The sequence below is a fragment of the Eumetopias jubatus genome, unplaced genomic scaffold, assembly GCF_037043125.1.
Source record: "Eumetopias jubatus isolate StellerSeaLion01/CBP00866 unplaced genomic scaffold, mEumJub1_p1.0 scaffold_20, whole genome shotgun sequence".
Taxonomy (NCBI): domain Eukaryota; kingdom Metazoa; phylum Chordata; class Mammalia; order Carnivora; family Otariidae; genus Eumetopias; species Eumetopias jubatus.
Genome location: NW_028274826.1, coordinates 1,254,638 through 1,266,039, shown reverse-complemented (window position 1 = coordinate 1,266,039; position 11,402 = coordinate 1,254,638). Strand labels below are relative to the sequence as shown.

General features: G+C 63.2%; 1 pseudogene; it reads right to left on the bottom strand.

The window, feature by feature from the left end:
- Positions 1-4,399: 4,399 nt before the first annotated feature.
- On the bottom strand, positions 4,400-10,512 carry LOC148162106 (uncharacterized; annotated as a pseudogene).
- Positions 10,513-11,402: the final 890 nt, after the last annotated feature.

Sequence of the window (11,402 nt, the reverse complement as noted above, 5' to 3'; positions counted from 1 at the left end):
AGGAAAGGAACAGAGAGAGAAAGCAGCTTAGGGGTCGCCAGGGGCTGGGCTCGGGGAGAAATGGGCAGGGAGGCCTTCTGGTTCAGGGTGTCCTTTGCGGAAGCAGATATTGTGCAGCAATGTTCTGGGGTGCGGTGGCACAGCATTGGGAATATAATTAATGCTGCAGACTTGTCCAACAGAAAACAATTAATTTTATTTAAAATAAATAATAAACAGCGTAGAGGATAAGGAAAGATAATATAACAGTTAATATGTACCAGAGAGAAAGAACACAGGGGGAGGGGATGAAACAATCTGGCGGGGCATCAGGGTCGGGTGATGGAAATAAGGGGAATTGTACAAGGGGCTCTCCCCACGAGGATGTGGGCTCTGGCTGTGGTTCTGGGAGCCCTGCAGGAACAGGAGGAGGGGCAGGGCCAGATGCAAGAGCAGAGCCAGATACAAGAGCAGGGACAGGGTCCGGATGCACGGCAGGAGCTGGGTCATGGGCAAGTACAGGAGCACAGGCAGGGCCAAGGGAAGGGCCCGCGGTGCTGGAAAGCAGGGGAAAGGGCATCGGCTCTGGCAGGGGCAGGGGCAGGAACAGGGACCCAGGCAGGGGAAGGGGCATAGGCTCTTGCAGGGGCAGGGACAGGGACAGGGACCCAGGTAGGGGAAAGGGCATTGGCTCTGGCAGGGGCACGGACAGGGACACAGGTAGAGGAACGGACAGGTGCAGGGGCAGGAGGTGGGTCATGGGCAGGAATGGGTGCACATGTAGGGGCAGGGAAACGGGTAGGGAAAGGGGAAGGAGCTGGGTCAGAGGCAAGCACCGGAGCACAGGGAGGGGCAGGGGAATGGACAGTTGCAGGGGCAGAAGCAGGGACAGGGGCAAGAACAGGAATACAGGCAGGGGCAGGGGAAGGGGTAGGATCCAGGGCAGGAGCTGGGTCAGGGGCAAGAACAGTTGCACACGTCGGGGAAGGGGCAGGTGCAGGGGCAGAAGCCGGGACAGGGGCAAGAACAGGAATAGAGCCAGGGGCAGGGGAAGGGGCAGGATCCAGCGCAGGAGCTGGGTCAGGGGCAAGAACAGGTGCACACGTCGGGGAAGGGGCAGGGGCAGGGGCAGAACCCGGGTCAGGGGCAAGAATCGGAGCACAGACCGGGGCAAGGGAAGGGGCAGGCTCCAGGCCAGAGGCTGGGTCAGGATCCGGAGCAGGGGCAAGAACAGGTGCACAGGCAGGTGCTGGGGAAGTGGCAGCTGCAGGGGCACGGGCAGGGGCAGGGACATGAGTGGGGGCAAGATTTGGGTCAGAGGCGAAAACAGGGACACAGGCATGGGCAGGGGAAGGGGCAGGACTTGGGTCAGGGGCCAGAACAGGAGCACAAGCAGGGGAAGGGGAAGGGGCAGGTGCAAGGGGAGGGACAGGGTCTGCAGCAATGGCACATACAGGAACCAAGGCAGTATCTGGGTCAGGGGCAGGGACAGGGGCACTGGCAGGGGTAGGGACGGGTCAGGATCCAGGGCAGGAGCGGGGTCTGGGGAAGGAGCAGGGCCACAGTTCGGGGCAGGCCCAGGGGCACTGGCTCTGGCAGGAACAGTGGCAGGAACAGGGGCAGGCTCTCCGGGCACAGGTTCTCGAGCAGGCCCTTCCTGGTCGGCGTCAGGCTCTCCGTGGGCAGGTGCCGGGTCAACTGCCGGCTCCTGGGCTCCTGCTGAAGTCTCTGCAGGCACCACCCCTCCCTGCAGAGCTGCTGATGGAGTTGGAGCCGGCTCTAGCTCCTTAGGTCGTGGAACATCTGTGAGAGGAGAAAAGCTCACCCCTGTGCCTGCTCTCCTTGGGTATTTGCAAGACAGAGCCCAGCCCAGAGCCTCCCAGAGAAGCCGCAGCCAGGAAGGAGCCCTCCCCGGGACGTCTCCCCGACTGCAGTCCACCCGCTGTGTGCTCTGCACACAGTCTTTGCTCCTGGCCCCACACCAGCCTCTCGGGGCTCCTCCCTGTGGGGCCGGCCCCGACCCGTCCCCACACACCCACAGGCACCCCGCCCCAGGCTTCTCAGCCTCGAGCTCGGTCTCCGTGGGCTCCATTCCTGGAGCACAATCCAGTCAATGACCACCAGGGACAGTGGTCTGGGTGGTGTTGGAGGCCTTTCCCCACAATCCGCAGCACCTGCTCCTGGGGACCCCTGTGGGGTCATGCCCCAGGTCCCGGAATTGTCATGGCTGTCCGCCAGCCTCCTCCCGATTTCATCCGTGGTCTGCAAAGACAGGGACGGGTAGCCGGCCCAGAGGCATCACAGCCCTGCCCAGCCAGCCTCCCTGTGCCCCTGCCCAGTCCCCCTCCTGCTCCCAGATCAGACACACATGTGCGTGCCCAGCCCTGCACGCGGTACAGTGACCCCCGCTCCAGGGCAATTGGGATAAACCCAGGGCAGAAGCTCGCATCCGCACACACCCCATCCCACCCAGCCACACTTGACCTTGAACAAGACCTGCCCACTGGGTATCTGACCCCTCATCAGCCTGCTCTTGAATGGGGTTAGCCCACCCTACATGACCCCTCTTCACACACACACACACACACACACACACACACGGGTAGGGACCTGGGGCTGCACAGGTGGATTAGACCCTGTGGGGCTGGGTGGCCGGCCCTGGGACTCCTGGTGTCACCTTGTGGTCTTTCCGACCAAACGGCCAGAGGCGGTGGGGAGCCCTGAACGGACATCTTGAGACAGCATTTGCTGGGCGCGCTTTCTTCCGTCGGCAACCTCCGGATCTGGGAACACAGCACGTGAACATCCTGGTTTCACTATCTGCAATGTAATGAGCTGGGCCGGGGGCTGTCTCTGGAATGTGGGTTCCTGGTTACCTGGGTTCCAAATTCTGATGGGCTCTGTTGTCAGGGAAGTGAGGTCACCATGGCCAGGGTCCCCTCACCCAACTTCCTCCTCAGACAAGAGCCCCACCCGCGAGGGCCCCTCCCCGAGCTGTTCAATGCTGACCCCCCCCATGCCCCATCTATACAGTGACACCCTCCCACCCCACCCCACCCACAGCCCACGCAAGGCCTGGGTGCAGCCCTTGTGTGAGGACACAGAGCTGGGTTCAGCCTGGGCTCCTGCGCGTGCCCAGGGCTGTGACCCTCGACAGACCCTGTGCAGGCCCTTCTGCACTTGGGGTTTGGCCCCTCGACATGCTTCACTTAGCCGCTGAGGCAGAAATGCAGTCCTGTGCTGAGCCCTTCCTCCCAGCCTGCTGTGGCCTCGCCTGCTGTGGCCTCGGCGTGGCCGTGAGACGAGCAGGACGTGGCCGCCCTCGGTGGGAGGGGGACAATGGCAGCAGAGCCGGCGCGAACCAGTCACGGACAGTCACCCCCCAAGGCGGGCGCAAGCTGCGGAGACCCCCGCCGCCCAGCAGGGCCGGCCTGTGCCACCTGACCCCACGCTGCCCAGACGGGAAAGCTAAGTACATTCGTGTCGGTTCATAACACAGAGATCCTGTGGGTGGTCCTTACGTGGCAGTAGCTGACTGATGCCATTCTACTGTGTTCTCCTCGGGTGGCCCTAACTGCACCAGCGAATTGCATCGCCAACTACATACTGGTGACTCCACGTGTCCGGCTCCCACATCTCTCTGTCCTCTGAACTCCAGCCCCCCACGTGGCATCTCCATTTGGGGGTCCTGGGCTCCAAGCTCAGCTCCCGAGCCTGCCCGGAGCTCCCTGTCCTCGGACTGAACCTCCCTCCACAGCCTGTGCTCTCCCCCCCCTCACCCTTCCCTCCGCTTCCACCACTCTGGGGTTTTTCACAAGTGGTCTCCTCTTCTGCGGAAGCCCACCCAACTTCCCTAACTACCTCTGTGCCTCAGCTCTCTTCCGAATGTCCCTTCCTCCGAGAAGCCCTCCCTGACCCCTCCTGCTCCACCCGGCGTGAGTCAGACCTGCCGTTGTTTTGCACTCTCTCCAGACACTTTTCCCCGAGTCTGCGGTCGTGTGAAGGGCGGCTGCGCTGGTGCGAGCCTGTCCTGGCATCAGATCTCTGAAACCGAATTTGCCAGTTTGCCTCTCCCCGGCAGCTAGCACATGCCTGGCATGCCACGGGTGCTTGGAAATGTTGGGCGAATAAGTGGAAGACTTCCTGAGGAAGTGTAGGACGTCAGGGCCCACGGGGACTGGTGGCAGACGCGCTGTGGGACGCATACAGAAGGACGACATTGGTCCAAGAGCCGTGGTCTACTTCCCAGCAGAGAAGTGTGGCAGACTCTTTCCCCCACGTAATCCGGAGGGCGTGGGCAGAATGGGTCCGGTCGGGCATCCTCCTGCCTGGCCAACACCTGCCCTCCTACCGCCTTCCTATCCCCATCTCTCCAAGATCATAAAGGATCCCGCTTGGGCTACGGCCATGGCCCTGGACTTCACCCCATCAGTGGCCTGGGGTATTCCAACGCGTCCCAATAGGCCATTGGCTGTGCAGACCTGCAGTCTTGAGCGATGTTCCCGGGGTCAAGGGGGACCGCGGGTGGAGCCGCGAAGGGACAGGTGGGTGGACGCGGGCTCTCAGGGCAGGATGGTGTGGGCACACGAGGCTGCAGGAGGGAGAGAAGCACTGAGCTCGACGGGATGGATGGGGGCCGGGCGTGCTGTTGGCCTGCACGGGAGGGCCCGTGGCCGTCTGTTACCATCTTTGGGAGAACAGTCACGCCGTTTGCGAGCTCCAAAATCTCCCATATGTCTACGAATTTTTTCATGCTCGGGAAGCTGGACCTGCTCTGTCTGCCTGCAGTTGAAAGCAGAGTCACAAGGTCAGAGTCCCCAGCTCTGGCCCTCTGGGGCCGTCCCCGAGCCCGTGGCCACCGCAGCGCCCTCCGAGCTGGCAGGACAGAGAAGCCAGTGTGCTGCCAAGGGAGGGGGCAGCAGGCGGGTGATGGGGAGTGTGCCTCTGTCCCCTCTGTGCTCCGAGGTAGGGGGGTGTCCCCAGTGCAGCCCCAAGGCGGGCACCACACAGGGCCACTTGGGGAGGCCCCTCTGCTCACAGGACCCATGGGCTGGAGCCTGATGCCCCTCCCGCTTCGCTCCTGGCCACGCCCTCCTCCACGGAGACTCCACGGGACCCCTCCGACCTCTCCGATGGCTGTCCTGCAGGCCTCGGTGCCCCGAAGTGGGTTTGTGCCCCCTTCCCCCCACCCCTCCCTGGACAGCAGCTCCCCGCCCACCCTCCCTTCACCACCTCCCCCTGCTCCCCCGATCCTGCCCTCAGCCCAGGGGGTCCCCTGCCTCCATGCAGAGGGTCAGTCCCACTCCGGGCCTGTTGCCCTCTGGGCTCCGCCCGTGCACTGGCCGCCCCCACTCAGCCCCGTGGCAGCCACACCAGAGACCCGCCCACCCGGTCCCCCCGTCCGGGCGCCGCGCTCCGCCCGCCCACCTGGCCACCCGTTTGCTGTGTGTGTCCCGGCCCTGACCTCCTACCTCCCACTTCCTGCCAGCCCGCAGCGCAAGGGCCGTGACAGGAACGGATGTGTGTTCGTGTCCCCCCAAATTCATCCATCAGAGCCCCAGAGGGATGGTGTGACGTCCTGGGGTCTTGGAGGTGTGTGGGGTTAGCTGGCTGCTCATGATGGGGTCAGTGCCCGTATAAGAAGAGGAAGACACCGGAGCCCTCTCCCCGACACTTGACATAGTGAAGAGGCGGCCATCTGCAAACTAGGAATGGGGACCTCCCCGGAATTCGCCAGGTCGGCGCGCTGAGCCGTGAGAATCATGTCCATCGCGGGCGCCCGTGCGGTACAGTCTGTGGTGCTCTGTCAGGGAGCCCGAGATGAGCTCTGTCAGGTGCTTCCATACCTTGCCCTCTGAGCTTGTCTCCCCTCCGTCCCCCACCTGACCCGCACCCCGCACGCCCCCTCCCCAGATTTTTCCACTGGACTCACTGAGGAGCAGTAGGGTCTTAGAGGTCCGGCCGGCCCGGCCCAGGCGCACGTAGACCACGCCATATCTGTAGTCGGTGGACAGCACGTGGAAGCCCTCGACCCCCTTCACTGGACCGGAAGAGAAGCGTGGGGCCGCCCGATCAGGCCTGCACAGCAGGGGCAACTGGGAAGGGTCCGGAGTCCCTCCCACACACCCAACCACCTTCCAGGCCTAGGCTGCGGGCACTTGCATGCTTGTGCGCTCTGGGACCGTGGCCTGCCTGCCCGCCCCGTGGGCCGCTGTCCCTCCCATCCACCCAGCCCTGGGACAGAGGAGCGGCCTCTCCCGGGCCTGTGGCCGTGAAGCCGGGGACACGCCCACCCCCAGGTCTTTCTCTCCAGGCCCGGGCCTTCATACGCTCAAGTATTCCTGAACATCGCCTTTTTCCTATCTTTCCGCAGAATTAATGTGTGTGACTGACACCCCTGTGACCTGGGGGGGGGGGGGGGCGGCAAGGCGGGAACCCTTTGTTGGCTCTGGCTTCCTGGAATTTTCCATTTTGGTGCAGGGTCAGTCCCACAGCTTAAGGGAAACCCTCGGAACACCCACTCTCTGCCGAGTGCTCCCGTGTACGTGGTGGCCTCTCCCAAAACCAGGCCTTAATTTTTAGGGGCAGGAAGGGTTTCGGGGCCGCAGAGATGGTCTGTCAGATGTGCAGGTGATCGTGGGTCTGGCTCCCCCCGCCCCCGGCTCCCTTTCCCCTTTTGACAGGGAGATGTCTGGGCTGTTTGTGGTCAGGGCTCCGTGAAGAATGTGCTGGGACCCTCCCCGGTCCACTCACTGGCTGAAGGCAAGGACCACCTTCAGCTGGCCCGCATTGTGGACCTCCAACATCGATGCCCCCAGCTTCCTCCTGTCTCTGCCTGGCAAGAATCTCTGGCCCTCACAGGCGACAGCCAGAATGTACCAGAACCCTGAAAACTGTGGAGAGCGTGCTGGCGTAGCAGCCCGTGCCAGGCTCCCAGCCGGGCCCTCAGGACCCCACCGGACACTGACATTGGCCTGAGGCCCGGGCCGGGTCCAGCACCAACAGGTCGGCATAGCCCCTGCACAGGGCCCCGGCTGCCCCTCTGGGCCTTGGCGGGCAGGTGCCGGGTGTGCTGGGGCCCCGAGGGCTGGGCTGTGGTTACCATGTGCTGGAATTCCCTTCCCGTGAAAGGCCTCCCCCTTCCTTCCAGCTCGGCCCTCGGCCCCATCGCTCTGACTTCCTGCCACAAACCCACATTCCCGGGGAGTCAGTTCCCACGGCCACCTCCACTAGAACCTTCCACCTGCCAGCCATCTGGTTGTTCTGGAACACGCTCTGCTCGTTTGGCCTCTGCCCACCTAGCATCCCCAGTGCCCTGAGGCAGCACCTGCCTGGGGCCCTCGGCCCTCCCCCCTCTTGCATGGCCACCAGCTCCTCAGAGAGAGGCCAGGGCCTGAAACCCCTTCCGCCCTCACGGCACTGCCCCCTGTTCCAGGATGGCCCTTTGGAGATTTTCAGGGAGTGATCTTCCAGCCACCACACACACTGCATGCCTGGCCCCAGTCGGCCTGGCTGTCAGCCTTGGGGAACGCAGGTGTGTGGCTCATCTTGTTCCAGGTGAGGTTGTGGGACTCCCTGGGTAGCTGTCCCTGCGGCCGGCACCCCGTAGCAGGCATAAGCACCAAGACCAGCACACACGTCAGCCTCCCTGGTACCATTGTCACCCTCCTTCCTCGGCCACCGGGGCACTGAGTTTAAGTCTCCCCACCCACCTGACCCTGCCGTGGGCGTCCAGCCAACCCAGAGCCTTGAGCCAGCCTGGGGTGGGTCAATGTGGGGGGAGAGGGGCTTTTGGGACACAGGCGGGCGGCCTAGGGGCTCGGCCTGGCGGGTGCTGCCTGAATTTGAAGGCCATCGTGTTCCCCTGTGAGACCCCTGGGCCTCCCATCCTAGCCCCTGCGGAAGAGAGGCAAGCAGCCGGGAGGCGTCCCTGCGAGTCACTTCATAGAGATATTTGCATGTGAGAAGCAGAACCACGGTGACGATGGGCCACAGTCGGCACCAGCGTGACAGCAGGGCTCTCCGTCCCGAGCAGGTGCTGACGGACAGGGCTGCTGGATGTGTGTGAGCATGCCCACCCCTAGCCTGCATGCACCGCCCCCCTCCGTGAGTGAGGGGCAGCCCCCAGCCCAGCTTCCGCCACGACGTCAGGCACGGCCCCACCAGACCACAGGAGGAGCCACAGGCTCGGTCCCTCTGGAATCCTGCCCCCTGCCCTGGCCCCAAAGCTCCAGGCCTGGGAAAGCCACACTCTTGTGCCCTGGACACTGTGGCACCCCAGCCGCGCACCCTGGTGGGCACCCACGCCCACTGCGTCAGCCCGCACCTGTCCAGACCCCCGAGGGTCTGCTCTAACTCAGACAGACAGTCCTGCCTCCAGCCAAGGGACTGCGGTGACCTCTGCTTGCAGAGCAGCTGCCCCCAGCCCAGCCCCCACTCAGGAGCCAAGACCCACGTCCACGTGCCCCCCACCCAGAGCTGGTTCTGGGCTGTATGGCCCAGCCCTCGGTGAGCCCCACGCCCACCTCCTCCCCCTGCACCGACCGGAGCCCCGAGAGGGCAGCGCCCCGTCTGACATTGCCGTCCGCCCTCGGCACACAGGTGAGAGGCATCTGTAGGGCCTTGTGGGATCGTTTTATTTGGAACTGCCATGAGTCCTGAGAGCAGCCCGCCCCACACCAAGCTCCCAGGCGGCTGAGCAAGGAGGCCAGCGCCTGGCCAGCCTCACAGGACTCGGTGGGCACAGTCCCACCGGGAGGTCGATGCATTCACTGAAACCCAAGCAGAGCGTTCCAGGACCCCAGATTCACCTCGAGGGGTGTCAGCCCCGTCCTGGGCCCCGGGCCTTCTCGGGGCAGAGCTCGGGGGTGTCGGATCTGGGGTGATGCTCAGGAGGACAGCTGACGTGGAAAGCCTTGTGCGCACAGGCGACTGGGGGGGAAGAGGACTTGTGAGGGTGGGCACCCAGGACACACCGCGGCCACCCCGCTCTGCCCACGGCCTCGCCCGAGACGGGGCCGGCCCTGCAGGCCTGGCTTTGGGCAGGAGCAGGGGACTCCGTGTAGAGCTCCCCACCCCCACCCTGCCTGACTCCCTGAGGCTCGGAGGGACCCCGAGACCCACAGAAGTCAGCCAGGGGCCCGTGGGCATCGGGTGACACTCACGGTCCGGCCTCAATGTGGCCTGCTGCTGAGACAGGAAGCCCAGGACTGGCTCCACCTAGCAAAGAGGCGCAGGGCCTCCTGGCTGGCCAGCTCTGTCCGGCCTGTGGGGCGGGAGGGGAGCCCTCACCACGTGTGCCCCGTGCCCCAGCCACCCCTCCTGCAGGGGGCCGAAGGGCAGGGATGCTGCTCTGGGACCCTGGAGGCCCGGGGCTCAGCACAGTCAGCGGGAAGTTGCCCAGCGTGGCCGCCCGTGGCAGGGAGTTCGTGGGGCCGGCCCGTGGTGTCCACCACTTACTGTACAGCTCCACGGTGTTGAACGCCTCGTCCTTGAACTCTAGCTGGGTGAACACAATGGCGTAGTCCCTGAAGTTGGTGCCCAGCCCCCGGTAGTCCAACACTCCTAGGCCTAGGAAATACGTGCACCCCCCCAGGGCGGAGCATCAGACCTCACGAGAGGCCCTCCCGGAAAGCATTGTCCCATTGACCCCAGAGCCAGCGCACAGAGGGCCTCAGGGACAGATGCCCGGCGAGTGCCTGTCCCAACTCATGCCGGGGGGGGGAACCCTCCACCGATCATGTCCCCTCGGGGGCACCACCCCAGACGGAGGCCCAGGGTCACCGCGGGGCACGCCAGGGTGAGCCCTCTGTCTTCCAAACTCTGATAATAAAATCTTTTTAACATTAAAAAAAAAAAAAAGAAAGTTTTCCAGCGTGTGTCTTTCAAGGATGCCTGCGTCTCATCTAAGCTCTCTCAACTGTCGGCAAGCAGTTGTTACTAGTGTTCCCTTAAAATGCTTTCAGTGTCTGAATTATTCTGGTGTCAGCCCTCCTCTTCCGTTCCTGATTTTAGAGTCTTTGTGCCTCTCCCCTTCCCTCTCTCTGCCCCACCGCACCTTCTGTGTTTGGTCAGTCAGCTACTGCTTTATGCACTTGTGGTGCTCTTCCCAAAGGACTCGCGTTCGGTTTCACTGTTTTGTCCTTTTCTTGGTATTGTAGGTTCTTAGGGTCAAAATTTAAGCACCGACTTGAGATTTTTTCTATTCCTATCCAGGCATTTACCGTCTAAGTTTCCCTCGAAACAGGACTTTGGCTCCGTCCCATGAATGTTGGCCTGTGGTACTCTCCTTTCCATGCAGCTCAGCAGACACATCTCGGCCCCGCCGGTTACTGAGAGGCCTGCTGCTTCGTCCGCACGTGGTTGTGGGGCTCCCGAAGTGCCTCGTCGCTGCCCTTCTCACCTCGCTCCCTGTGGTGGGAGCGCGTGCTTCGTGTGAGAGCGATTCTCTTCAATGCTTCGCTCCTCGTTTTGTGACCGAGCACTTTTTGCACCTTGCAGGATGTTCCGTGTCCCGCTGAGGAGGGTGTGCATTTTGCCGTGTGCAGCACCGAGTGTGGTGGGTGCTGTCGGGCTGTCTAATCGGTTGGTGGTGTAGGATATCGAAATCTCCAACTACACCTGGAGGATGGACCATTTCTCCCTTCAGTCGTACCCGAGTTTGCCTCCTGTGTTTTGGTGCCAGGTTGCAAGGTGTGTGCAGGATTGTGCATGCTGTTCTATCTTCAGCGCGGTCCTCTAGTGCTCGTTTCAGCACCGTCATCTCAGACTCCAAGGAAAGGGGGTGCTCGGCGGAAAGAGGCCCTGGGGAGACCTGCCTACCTCTGGGATCCGTGGGGATGCCCGGGCGATATGCTGCGAGGGAGGAACGCCCTGCCCCCTTCCCTGCGAGTGAGAGATAAGCCAGTGTTGGATCAGGTCGTCCAGATGCTGGTGGGATGCTCAAACCACCCGCCAGAGGGAGGCGGCCTCCACGGGAGCTGATGTGAATCACACGCGAGGGACGTGGGCAGGTTGGGAGGAGCAGAGCGGAGTGATCCGGGTCTCCCGGCTCTTTTCCAGGAAGAACACAAGGCTGCTCACGTCTCACCATGGCCTTCCTCCTGATACCGCCCGACTGGGTCCTCTTCGGGGAAGAAATGTGGACCCCCGACCACAACGTGCAAGCAGCCGCGGCAGCAGGGAGCAACCTGTCCCCCGGCCGGCAGCTGTCCCCCACGCCAGCACCCCCATCGTCGTGACTGGACTGATGAGCTGCCCCTCCACACACACCTTCCCACTGAACCCCACCTTGTGGGGAGCTGCCGTCTCCCCACTTCACGAACGGGGAGCCATGTAGCAGGGGAGTGGGGAAGGCCAGCGGGGGAGTCCACTGTTAATTTCCAGAGGGAGAAGATTCGAGAACTATGGAGTAAAGGCCCGTG